Source organism: Rhinolophus ferrumequinum, chromosome 5 (genome assembly GCF_004115265.2).
Source record: "Rhinolophus ferrumequinum isolate MPI-CBG mRhiFer1 chromosome 5, mRhiFer1_v1.p, whole genome shotgun sequence".
In the NCBI taxonomy this organism is placed as follows: domain Eukaryota; kingdom Metazoa; phylum Chordata; class Mammalia; order Chiroptera; family Rhinolophidae; genus Rhinolophus; species Rhinolophus ferrumequinum.
In genome coordinates, this window is record NC_046288.1 from 45,512,211 (window position 1) to 45,526,084 (window position 13,874).

At 32.6% G+C, this 13,874-nt stretch overlaps 1 protein-coding gene across 2 annotated transcripts in view; it reads left to right on the forward strand.

Moving 5' to 3' along the window:
• The window catches only part of GRID2 (glutamate ionotropic receptor delta type subunit 2), a 1,348,544-nt gene that overhangs the window by 137,096 nt on the left and 1,197,574 nt on the right, over window positions 1-13,874 (forward strand). The window lies entirely within an intron of this gene.

Here is a 13,874-nt window from a genome sequence, read left to right on the forward strand (position 1 = left end):
TGTTTAGACTCACTTTGAATTTAGGGGGGATTCATCTAGAGCAGGGGTGTCAAAACTGCGGCCCGTGGGCCAACTGCGGTCCGCAATCCATTGTTAATTGGCCCACAGCAAATTCCAAAAATATATTTAGTTTACTTAAATAAACCAGGTGAGGCAATACGTACTTCACCTCGAGTGAGTGGCCCGGCTCTTTGTGTATTTTACCGCATATGGCCCTTGGTAAAAAACGTTGAAAAAAGTTTGGACACCCCAGATCTAGAGGTTTGGTGGCAGGGAAAAGCTGAGGCCAATATTTGAATGATCAACTTGAGTGAGATAAAGTACTTGACCATAGGCATTTACAGATTTTTAAATTATGTAAATCATTTACAACATGTAGCAACACACATGCAATAGATTTGCAATAAGGTGCAGTCACTTCCCAATTTTTTTATAAGTGTACTCAGGGTAGAAACAATAAATTAAAATGAAGAATTTTATAAAGCATAATAGAATTAGAGGCAAATCCTGTGAGTGTTTGAAGAGAGGAAATTCATTTCATCAAAAACATGAATGAATACTTCATACAGGATTTCAACTTTGAGCTCAGGCTTAAATGCTGACTCTTACTGGCAATATGCAACTTTCCAGGCTGAGAAGATACTGAGAGTTAATTCATGGAAACTAGGGTAGAGAAGAATATATTCACTGAATAATCATATTTGACCTGAATGTAATAATAGCCTAAATATTTATTTTAAAGTGAACCTCAAAAATTAGACTTTTTAGGGCTAAAAGATGAGTTGTAGGTGTTTGGATGGTATGATAACCAGAGATGAAACTCTGAGGCAAAGCCAGGATTATGCTGTCTCATATTCTGTTTTCTCAGTTGTAAAACATGTTGTTCTATAAATGTGAGACTTCTGCTAATCATGATTGAATTTCTCCGTATTCATCCATTCATTCATTCATCATTCAATTTATTATCCAATTCATTATCCATTCATAACTGTAATGTCTTAAGAACACAGAAGTACAAAGGATAGGTATAGTCTCTTGCAATTTCTAATAATAGAAAGCTACTTTTATATTCCTAAATACCAAACATAAATACCCTAAATGTAAAAGTTTTAATAGAAATAATAATCATTATGCCACATTTGTTCTTTATACCATGTTTCCCTGAAAATAAGACCTAGCCGGACCATCAGCTCTAATGTGTCTTTTGGAGAAAAAAATTAATATAAGACCTGGTCTTAATTTACTGTACTAAGACCGGGTCTTATATAATAAGACTGCGTATTATACATAATACAATATAATATAATATAATGTAATGTAATGTAATATAACATAATATAACAGAATACTGGGTCTTATATTAATTTTTGTTCCAAAAGACACATTAGAGCTGATGGTCTGGCTAGGTCTTATTTTTGGGGAAACACGGTAGCATACCTGGAAATGCTCTGTATTATCAGTATTAACATTGCCTTACTATCATGCTTTGATTAGCAAATTTACCAAGAGTAAATTTACTTTTGTTTCTCCAGGGTTTTAATCCAATCTTTAATGAAGTGTTCTGTGTGATTCTAAGCATAAAGATGAGACTAATAGACATAACCAGAACATGTGAGAAAAACATATATGTGGAAGTACTTAATCATTTTTTGTGAGTTGCCACCTACTCAATCCTGAGTAGATTGCAAAGCTACACACACACACACACACACACACACACACACACACACACACGAAAGCTATCTGTTTATCTATCTTTATATTTATTTACATATGAATATGTAGTATATGTGTAGGCGTATATGCATTAGATCTTACTCTCTGAGAAGCAAATGCCATGTCAGAATTAGTTTCCTGGAAATTTATTGTGGAAATGCCTGTGAGTAAAGAAAGGAAAGAATCCGAAGGAAGCAGAGAGAACTATCACACAGTGATGCAGAACTGATCCCTGAGAAGGAAGAAGGGAAGGAAGGAGAGCAGGAAGGATGGTTGGATTAGAAGAATCTAGGATGCATCAGTTCTTAGAAAATTTCAGACAGGCCAATGAACAGAGTCCTTGTACCAAAGTTGCTTGTCAGAGGAGTCCTGCATCTTTCAGGAATGGGCATGCCTTAGTAATCCTGCCCTGCTTAGTCATTAGCTGAGAAAAACTCATGGTTAGCATCTCAGCAAAAGTACAGTGGTGGATTCTAGAACCAGCAGTTGGGGCTCTGGTTCAATTGTAGTCCCCACAGCAGGAAATTTGAGAGGTCCGTTTTCATGGACCATATACATAAACATGGTATATACATATATGTGTGTATAAATATTAAAAACATGCATTTATAGCCCCCAAATGAATTGTTAATATTTTTAAACATCTTCATTGTTAGTTACTATCATAGATGTTATATTACTATACCTTTTTATTAAGATATTAATAGATGTGTAAAATTTCTGTGTACGTAGTACTTCCCATTATATTGGAGGATATAAACACACAAGTAACTTTGCCTATTGGACGCATTGTTGGAGACGATTGCCTAGTCTTTGAATGATTTTTAACATCCAGAAAAGAAATGTTACAGCTTATCTTTTAATTTTCTTCTCAAATTTTAATTCATCTTCTTTTACAAATAGAAAATATTTAAGCTATATATAGGGTCCTTTTTTTGTAATCCATAACATTGGAAAGCTAAATTATACCACCTTTCCAAAAATTAAGACCACTGACTGTTTCTTGCTTAATGAAATAAAAATAATGATTATGTCCCAAAGACAGTTTTACAAAACTGAATATACTTGCAAATATGTTTGCACTAAACCACAGGATGAACACTTTGACCACAGCCAAAACATAATTAGATTTCTCAGAAATGCCTCCTAGTGTTTCAGAAAAACAGTACTATATCACATACACAAACATATAGTGTGACCTTTTTTTGAGAAATATAAATGATGACAAATTCCATATTGTCTACTCTAATAGTATTAATGATATTTGAATGACTTAGACAAGTCATAAAGTATTTTTTCATGCATTAAAATAATGACAAAATAATTATATTTATACATTTTTCTATTACTTGGTACAGAGAAGGATGTAAAGAAGAAAATTTAGGCAGGTGGAAGTGAACATTAGCCACAGTGGTAACCTTGGCCAGTGACTGACTAATATAACTTTTTTCAAACTTTAAAAACCTAAATATCGATTCTCCAAAGAAATACAATTTTATTAATAAAGTGAAGTATAAGCTAAAAATCTATTATTTTTATGTCTGAAAAATGTTATGTGAATCCTATATATTTTCAGTTGTGGAACATTCACATCAAATCTGCACCTCTACAAAATTTCTTGATCACTTTTCAATTATTAATACTTTTTGTGTTACTCACTAAAACAGAATTATAGTATTAAAATAAACCTTTCTAAACTATTGACTTTTAAGTGTCATTTCGTATATTTTTTGCCTAAATGGTTGTGATTCTACTGTGCTTCTGGCCGTCCATCTTTTACAACTTCATGATTACAAAATGAAAATTATTTCTCCTTTTTTATGGTACTACTTTAAGTATCTATTAATTAAAACAATTTTAATGGACTTTACTTCTCAATTATACTCAGCACAACAACTAGAGAACACCTGAAAGAGCTCATGTCTTCGAAGGGTACTGGAATTTACGTGAAAGGGAAAAATAAATATTTCAAGTATTTTTAAATAATTTGGAGTAATATTTTAATGAATTTACTCAACAGGGATTCATTGAATTTTACAAGCAAAACGTCTTATCTACTAAGGAGAACAACAGAGACGTTTTCCTGCTCTTATGAAACTTGTATTCCAGTATTCGTGTATTCATCAAATAACTTCTTTTCTAATACTCTTGTGTTCCTGAAATAGTCTGAATTAATTATTTGATTGCAACTTGGAAGAATGTAGGAGCAAAAGTACAGTATGTCAGGAGAGCATATAATCCAAGAACTGGACTTACTGTGGGCCTGGGGAGGTGACCCGAGAGTGAGTGATCTTGGAGCAGAAATCTGGAGAATGAGGAGACAACCACAGGCAAACGGCAGGAAAGGTGTTCCAGGGAGAGGGAGTAGAATTGCAGAACACCCTGAAATGTGGAGGAGCTTGAGGAAATGAAGGAAACCATTGTGAGCAGGGCTCTGATAGTAAGCGCTGATGAGGTGGAGAGAGGAGCAGGGTTCTCTAAATGTGTCCCAGTATAACTAATTAAGAGTAAGCTTAGGTGACTTTTGTTATATTTCGGGGATTTAATAAACTTTAGGTCACTATTTGATAGTAGAATGTAACAGTAAATTATATGATCTGATAATTGCCTATGATATTCTTGATTAAATCACCAAGATTTTTCTCCTTGATGAAAGGCCAATTGCTGCCACCTCGTGTATTTAAAAATAAATTCTTAATGAGTAGTTTTGTAAAGATTGTATTTTTTTGTATAGATCGCTTATCTTATTTATTTGGAAATGAGTTACATCAGTTGGTGGATGATACATCAGAAACTTAGAACTTTTTCCCATTTTCCAAGTTCCTAAATTATATGGCGAATGAAAAGTTTTCTTTCTAATGCGCTAACGGTGTTTCTCAATGGAAGCAATAAAATGAACTTTTTGGCAGCTCTCCCAGGAAAAAAAACAAAAAACATCCTTCTAGCATTTTGGAAAATGAGTAGGGAAAAAATTATAAATAATCTAAAATAAACTCACATTAGAGGCTTATATGAAATATTTTAGAGTGTGTATTGGGAACTATGTTTTCTTCCATAAAACCTTTAGGATTTTGTGGTGCTGTAAGAATGGGAAAATGCATTCCCATGAGAAATTTGGCATTAACATCCAATGCTACACTGAGAAATTGTGAAAGGTCTTATATATCCGTTTGAAATCTATTTTGAAAGTAAGACGTAATACATGAGAGAATACCAGAGTTTGATGATTAGGGGTTGTTCTCATCTTGCCACTAAATTAAAGTCTACAATACTGGTGTCCGCTGAGTACATTAGGCGGTGTAGAGGATGAAACGCAGAGGAAAAAGTCAGAGATCTCAAAGTCACCCTACCTTAATGAAAAATAAAAGGTATGTGTGAGCTACGGCTCCAAAGCAAAATATCTAAACTGTATGTCATTTCTGGAACCTAGGCCATGTACTTACAATTATATCTTATGTGTGGAATAACAAATAATATGTAATTGCTGCAATATGTAAAGCACTGTATGTTACTAAGAATACAAGTTCCGTTTCTCACTACCTCTGACTTAGCTTGTTATGATAACCACCTAACTAGTCATCCATTTTCCTGTGTATCCTCCCTGTTATATAAATTAGGCACACATACATTATTCTTTTTTAAATCGCAGGTATGTTAGGCAAGATTTGTGCCTAAACTCTTTCAGTAATTCAGTTATATTTTATATTTTAGGTATTAGTATATTTTCCTGTCTTCAACCTGTCTTTCTAGACTTATTTTCCACACTCCCTACAAATGGTGTGAATCTCCTACTATAATCTACATATTCGGTGTTTTCTTATGTGCAAGTTTTCAATCACATTAATCTTCCTGTTTGTTGTTTTTGTCCCTCTGATTATTTTCCTCTACCACCTCAATATCTAAATATTCTGTAAAGCCAAGTTCAAATGACTTAGCCGCCATGAGCACACTTACCTTATCCTTATGGAAATAGCTGCCTTCTCCTCATCAAAGAATTCTCTGTGATGCATTAACTATGCTTCTTTTATAGCACTTATTTCATTTTCCATTGCATTATTTACGTCTATCTGCTAGATTATAAGGAACTTGAAGGCAGGGATTATATCTGAGTCGTTTTAGCTCAGTGCCTTGTACAGTAAATATACATAGAATGAATGATTAAATATATAAAGTGAAAAATATATTACTTTCATATGCATCAAAAATGCAGGCTTCATCTACATATACACATCAGATTGAATATTTAGCTGACTGGAAGGAATGTCTCAATATGGAGAAAAACATAATGTAGTATTAACTTACATATTCATTTATTTTTTTTTGTTTTTCTACAATAATTTGTTGAGAATTAGCTGTGGGCTAGGAACATTATGTCAGTAGTTGATGAATTCAAGGTTTATATGAATCTTCAGCTGAGTTTTTCTAGAAATGTGTCATTTGCTTTCAAGAGACAAGGTATAAGAACATAACAAGCAGAGAACAAAAGAAGGCATATTCTAAATTTAATTGTGATGAGCCTGTGTTAGTCTGTATGTAGGAGTTTGTGTTGAACTCTTGCTCCCTCCCCCTTCAAGAAATTTCTCTAGTACAAATTTATTTTGAAATGAAAAATAATAGTTTCTGACATTGTAATATTGTTTTTTTGCAAATATTTCAGTATCTAGAATAAATGAGGCTATTTCGCAGTATGAGGTGATGACATAAAGAGAAGTGATGAAATCAGTCATGAAATGTGCAGTTAGAATAGCCTCAAGGATTTTTCTTTCAGCACAATTGGTATATTTGAGCTATATCAAAAAATGCTAACTAAAAAATGGCCATATCTTTTCTTTTTAGCATGAGAGTGAAACATTTTTACCTTTAATTTTTCTTCATTTTATTCCCCAAATAAACACGTAGGTTAGAAAAAGTTTGCAGACCTGTTAGTCTCTGTGATATGCATAATGGTAATAAGATGAATCAGATCACCCAAGTTCTAGTCCTGGGTCAGCCACTGAATTAAATGTGTGACCTTGGTCAATTCAACTAAATACATTCTGCCTCAAAAAACCTTATCTACAAAATTTGGGGATTAGTCTTTAATGGTCATTTTTAAACTGCTCCAAGTTGTCTCAGTGGTTCACAAAGTACTTTCACGAACTGCCTGGCAAGAAGGAGTGGCCTAGTGTGCCAGGTGTCACCATTTTTAGTAATCGTTTTTGTCTTCTATTTTAATTATATATCAATATTACATATTAAAATTCCTTTTACAAGAGGTTTTGTAGCAAAAACAAGAAAACCATTAAAAGTAAAAAATTCCATGGATTGAATCATCTCTTGGTTTCATACATCAGTAATCTCAATTTTTAACTCTCTGGAACATGGATAGTGACAGGTAAATATAAGTGTAATTTTGTTCATTTTATTCACTCATCAAGCATTTGTTGAGAAATTTACTGCATGTCAAGGGCTGTGTCCAGTGTTGTGGGAATTCTGAGGCACAGAGTTCAAAATCTATCCAGCAACATAGACACATAAATATCTAAGGAAAAAATGTTCATGTGATAAGCGTTATGCCAGAAGTAAGTATAAAGTGTTCTTGAAGCATGTAGACATCAATTATATGCTTTATATCCTTCATGCACTTGGCAGGTAAAGAATCCATAATGAACTAATTCAAGTTTGTCTTAGTTCCAGTGATTTTCCAGTGATTTCTGGTTCTGTTTTGCAACTGAAGCACTTTTTATTTCAGGATCATTAATTTTAAAGCAGATACCTGAAAAAATATTATCTTTGAAAATTCTTTTTATTTTTAAAATCATCACTTATTCATTCATTACATATTTTAATACAATATTTTTAAACTTTTATTTAAAAAGAGTTAAAGCATATAACTTGAATTTCATCGTTTGTAAGAAATATGGAGGTCATTGTGATGATAGCATAAAAGCGGAAATGGGTATAATTGTTATAAATAATTCAGTATGTAAATATGTATATCAGAGTCCGAGTGAAATATTCATTAAGACATGAACACTGGTCTACCCCAAATTTTATTCTATAGTAATTGAATATATATTTGCTTTTGATGATAAATTTTATGCATCGATGGAGCTAGGTCATGGTACTCGATAGTTGGTGAAACATTATTCTAGATGTTTCTCTGAAGGCATTTTTAGATGAGATTAAGATTTAAATCAGTAAATTTTGCGTAAAGCAGATTATCCTCAATAATGTGGGTGGGCCTCATCCAAGGAAGACTTCCTCAAGGAAGAAGAGAAAATTCTGCCAGCAGATCACCTCTGGACTCAAATTGCAACTTTTCCTTTGGTTTCTGTTCTGCTGTCCTCCCCTGCAGATTTTGGACTTGCTGAATTTCCACAATTCCTTAAAACCTGAATCAATCTCTCTCTCTCTCTCTCTCTCTCTCTCTCTCTCTCTCTCTCTCACTCAGTCTCTCTCTCTCTTTCTCTCCCTGCCTTCCTCTTTTCCTCCTTCCCTCCCTCCATATCTTGTGTGTTTTTACATCCTGTTGGTTTTATTTCTCTGGAGAACCCCGAGTAATACATTCTTTAGGGCCTATAGGGTTCTCACCATGTTCTACCGTGTTTTCTCGAAAATAAGACTTAGCTGGACAATCCGTTCTAATGCATCTTTTGGAGCAAAAAATAATATAAGACCCAGTCCTATACTTTATTATATTATATAAGACCCGGTCTTATATTATAGTAAAATAAGACCGGGTCTTATATTAATTTTTGCTCCAAAAGACGCATTAGAGCTGGTTGTCCGGCTAGGTCTTATTTTCGGGGAAACAGGGTAATAGTTTGAATAAATAAACTTGTTCAAGTCAAAAAAATCACCCAATTTCTATGTGATGTAATAAAGTGATATAGATAATGAAAAAGTGAATACAGTATGATCAAAATAATAGAGCACATATTCTTTCAGTGGCAAGAGGCAATGAAGTGAATATATAGGCCGGTTAAGTGCTCACTAGTTTTATTCACAGCGGGACATCAGTGAATTCTACAGTGCTGCAGTTCTTACAAAAGACTATCTAGCCTCTCCCTACTTCCCCTTTTCTGAATATCATGAACACAGGCCTGGATATTTGGATAAATTTCTACAGGATATTGGTGATGAAATTTGAGAATTACTGACATACCCATCTGTAATGGAGAAGAACTGATATCAATGATATGTAACTCGTATGATTGTTACTTATGATCATTAATGAATTTTTAAGTTTAGGTCCCAAATAGTTTTATAGTTAATATTGCCTTTCTTTTCCCTTCTTTTGTCTTGTTCAGACTTTTAGTAGAAACATAGGCTGTCAAAATCCTAGTATAAGCGGGGCTCATTTGAAATTCTGAACTCTTTGCATTTCAAATATATCCTGAAGGTTTCCATGGATTTAGTAAAATAGGACATTTACTTTATTGTTTTTCTATTTCAAAAAATATGATATGAAAAACGAAGAGAATAATCTATTGTAAAAGTGCATATCAGACAGCCTTTCTCCCCTTAGTTATTTACATTTTAATATATTTAGATCTCTTTGAAATAGAATATTACATAAAAGATACATTTGAAACTAAATATACACACCACCCTGTTCCATTTTCCTCTCTTATTTATCAAATATATTTTACCACATGTGTATTTATCATAAATATTTATTGTTTTGCATTTTCAAAATTTTATATAAATGGTATGGTGCACACATATATTTATATAACTTCCTTTTTCCAGTTAACATTTTTTGATGTTTCCCATAGTTATATACATAGGTCTGATTTATGCACTCTCATTGAAATTGAATATTTTACTTTACAAATATATCATGAACATTTTACCCATTCTCTTATAGATGTACATTTTGCTTAGTTTTTTTCTAGTATAGTTTTCACAGTTCTACTGGAATTTCTTTATGCCTATCTTTGTAAAAAAAATATTTTAATGAATATTCTTTACCTATCTCATTCTGTACTGAGACTTTAAACAATTTTTCATCAATTTTCAAGTTTATGAAAAATGATTGTCATTTAAAATGATTTGCCTACATATTTTAGTTAAAATTACGTGACATAAATCCTACACTAAGTACTTTGCCCCCGATAATCAGAAACATATATTTATACATATAAGCATGTAAACTTTTCTACTTTTTTCAACTTTCTATTTATGGAGGTAGGGAAGAGTTTGATCTTATAGAACTTCCTACAGAACTCAGCCAAGTACTAGCATATTAAGTATCCATCAAGCTAGGTCATATGTTTTTTTCAACAGGGGAGTAAAATATATTTTTGAAGTAAAACATTTATCCAGGTATAACTCATCTTTTCTAGCCAAAAACTCTTAAGAAATTTATAATGAGGAACAATCCCATATGTTCTTCAGATGTCTTTTTCCTAAGAAGTCAAATACTCTTTCAGTATAGTTGATGATACAGCTACTTCTTATAAAACTAGAGGCTCTATACGTATACAGTGGTAACGTACATTTTTTTTCTGCAAGAAATGCATAAAATATAAACTTACACTTGTATGCTCTTGTTTCTTATCTGTGATATTCACTTTATCTCTAGGATGTTTTTTTCCTCATATTGATATTTTTAAATTTTGAGTCCAATTATATGAAACCCCAACTAAGTGTTCCTGTCTTCTCTAGGTGCTTTACGCATGATATCTAGTTGTATCCAGTTTTTAATCCCACAGAAGCTTTGGGCTGATTGTGTGCATGGTGGTTTTCTTGTTTTTTTTTAGTTTTTTTTTTTTATTTTTATTATTGTTGTTTACATTTGACATATCATTGTCGTCTAGACTGGTGTTGATAATCACTTCACCTTCTTCAATACCTTAGAGCAGATTTGAGAGAGTGACTATTTTCCAAGGGGAATTAACTATTCATGATAAATTAACAGGGAATGTGCAGGTATTATTCCCAAGGAAAATCTTCATCATCTTAGAAATGTGTCATCTAACTGTTGTTTTTTTTACCCATACCACTGAAATTTTATATTACGTTTTATATAGCTGAAAGTTTTATGTATTGTGGCGATCTCTGTACAGATAGAATGCTCTATATTTGGGACATTACAAAATATTTTTTAAACGTATGTATACAAGTAGTAGTAAGCATTGCTCCAACACATAATACTTTAATTTATGATCACATATCTCCTTTAGGGCTTCTGGCCAGGAATTTTAAACATAAAGCAAACCGATTTTTGTTTTCCCTCAGGAAAGGTCAATATATAACAATATACATTTATAACTCACAAAACTCACATCACTAAAATGAAGTGTGATTATGGCGGATGTCAAAGACTGCATTGCCTCCCATCACAGTCTGGCAAGGAACAAGCTTAACCTTTGGTTGCTCTAAACTGAAGCAGGATTCTTGATCATTCTTATCACGGAGTTTGCTATCTGAAATGAACGGTGGGAGAGACTCAACTTTGTTTCACTGTGTCGTTTAAAAAATGATAGATTAGAAAGGATGTGTCTGTTGATTTTTTTTTCCCCAACAACCCTAAGCTGGGCAAAAGTATGTTTTGACTCAAGAATAAAGTTAAGGTTTTCGATGTGTGCTGAAGATCACCATTCAACACCAAAATATGTTTGCTGTTCTTGTTTGCTGAAAAACTCAAGAAATAGAATTGAGTAAGGATGAGGAAAATGGCTTGCTGCTTATGGAGATAAGTTCCTATAATTTGTAATTTAAGGGTTTATCTGACCAAAATGTATTCTTAAAAATCATTTCTTGTTCTTGTAATTTGAGTTAAATTATTAAATTATCTTACTTAAAAATAATATATGTGAATACGTAGGATACTCCTAAATCAATCAGTGTATCTCTGACATCTTAACAAACAAACAGTAAAACCAGTAGGGATACATATGTCTACTCAAGTCTATTGTGATACATAACAAAGCTCTCCTTTCTATAGAGGGCCATAACAACCAGAAGAAAAAGATGTATCCTATTTTGAGGAACACAATTTTTCTCTGGTTCAAATTTGGACAGATTTTACTTTAAATTTCCATACATATCCATATGAGAGATAGAAGTAAATTTGTGGCATTATAAACCATGTAAGAAATTGTTTACAAAAATAGCTTTATATTTTATAATACCTCTTTTAGTTGTTAAAAGCTATTATTAAATGGTTCTTGATTGTATGATGTCTTTACAATGAAGGTCGAACAATGGTCCTGAAACATAGTAACTAGTTACTCTAAATTTCTCATTTAAAACCAATAGTATTTCAGTTTTCTAATTCTATCTCACAATTCAAGGTCAGAAACTGGTGCAATCTAGGTGTTGTGAATTAGTCTCTCAAAGCAAAGTTTTTGCTCTGAGCCACTTAGAGGCTTCTTGCTGGTAAAATCATTTGTATCTTTTATGTGCCATGAATTATAAACCCACTCTTCCTATAGAAGCCCTCCCTTTGAGTATTACATATGTATATTTAAATGCATATGCTCATTGAGTTTAAGTACACAGAGTGAATTCTACCATCACAGTTTTTTTTTTGTCTGAAATTTTTGAACTACAGCATTTATTGAATAATTTAACTAAGTCCAATTCAAATATATTTTGGAAAAAACAAAGCCAAACAAACAACCAAAAAAACTCCAATCTCTGCTGAGGGGTTTAATGAGTCTCAACAGTGAAATCAAGGGACTCAGACAAATCTGTATTAAAACTTGAGGTATCAAATCCAGTTTACAGAAATTGTCAGCAATGATTTACAAAAACAAGCCAAAGATCACTGTTCATTTACTTCAGTACTATTTTTTTTTTCTGTTCTTATGCCCATTCTTGCACAGATTTTTATGCAAAGAACCATATAATAAAAAGTCAGGATTACTGGGATTTAAGGCTTCTGTTGCTACTAACTTTAAGAGGAATTTAACTGCCAGTTGTCTATGTTTCTTCCATGGTGGTAAGTGGAATACTGGAAGTTAGATTCTTTGATGTCTATCAATTCTGCTGGTTCCAATCTCCATCTTACAGTCTTATCTTTTTACCTCTATGTTTCTTCTTTTTTTATCTTTTCCTTTTTTTTTTTAAACTCACTTGCTCCTTTCCTCTTCTTCCCTCCCGCTGAAATGCTCCCTTTCTCTCTCCATCTCCTACAATTTTATGATAAATCACTCTCAGGGACTCATCTCCATGCCATTCTCAAACATTCATAAAATATCCTTTCCTAAATTGTAAAGTATATGCATTTCCTCTCATCACCATCATTCCTTGCTATCTTATTATGTAGTTTAAATCTGTCATGAACAAATTATAGTCATAAAAAGATCAAAGGAACGAGTAAAATAGTAGAAATAGTGTAATTCTGGTTGAAACTGCTTTCCTTGTGCCCTTTCGATTAGTACCTTACCCTCACAGTTTCTAAGAGGATTTTTTACTAGATTCTCTTCCCTGTCCTAACCCCAATTCAAACAATTGGGGTTAAAAAATCAGATCATCTCATTTCAGTCAGGAGAAAGACTGTTCTCCTTAGTGTTAGACATAAAACTATAGCTTTTCATACTGGAAGGATTTTATGTAGTAGGTATAGTAACTTTTGCTCTACTCACTTTAGCACAGCCTAGATGAATTAGAACAATGTATTTGACTACTTTTTTCAGACGACAAAACAATATAATGCCTACTAATACTGTGTAAGTTTTAAGAATGTCAGAACTCAAAAAAAAAAGGTAATGTGTAAACGCAATATGTCATATTTAGTTAAACCACCATTTTATAGCATATGGCAGGCTCCAAGGAATCAAAAATGAAGAAGACAGGTTTATTGATCTCAGTGAGCTTTCAATCTTGTAGGAGAGCTAAAAATGTAAGCACATAATAATTAAAATGATTGATGGATGTATTTAAAAATATGACTATGTATAAAACATAGCAATTGTACAGAAAAGTGCTTAATTCTCATAGGAAGTTAAGGAAATGGAGAGCGAGGTGAAGGAAATTTAGACAGAGAGAACACTTGTAAACTCAAGAAGACACTACTTAATTAATATCAATAATTTGAAATGAGATTACATATATGCCAAAAGGGAAATTGTCATACTCCTGATACAAGGTATCATTTCACCAGGTTGCTTAATTTGTTTGCCCGTTAATATTATGGAGCTTTATTAAAAAAAATACTTATACAG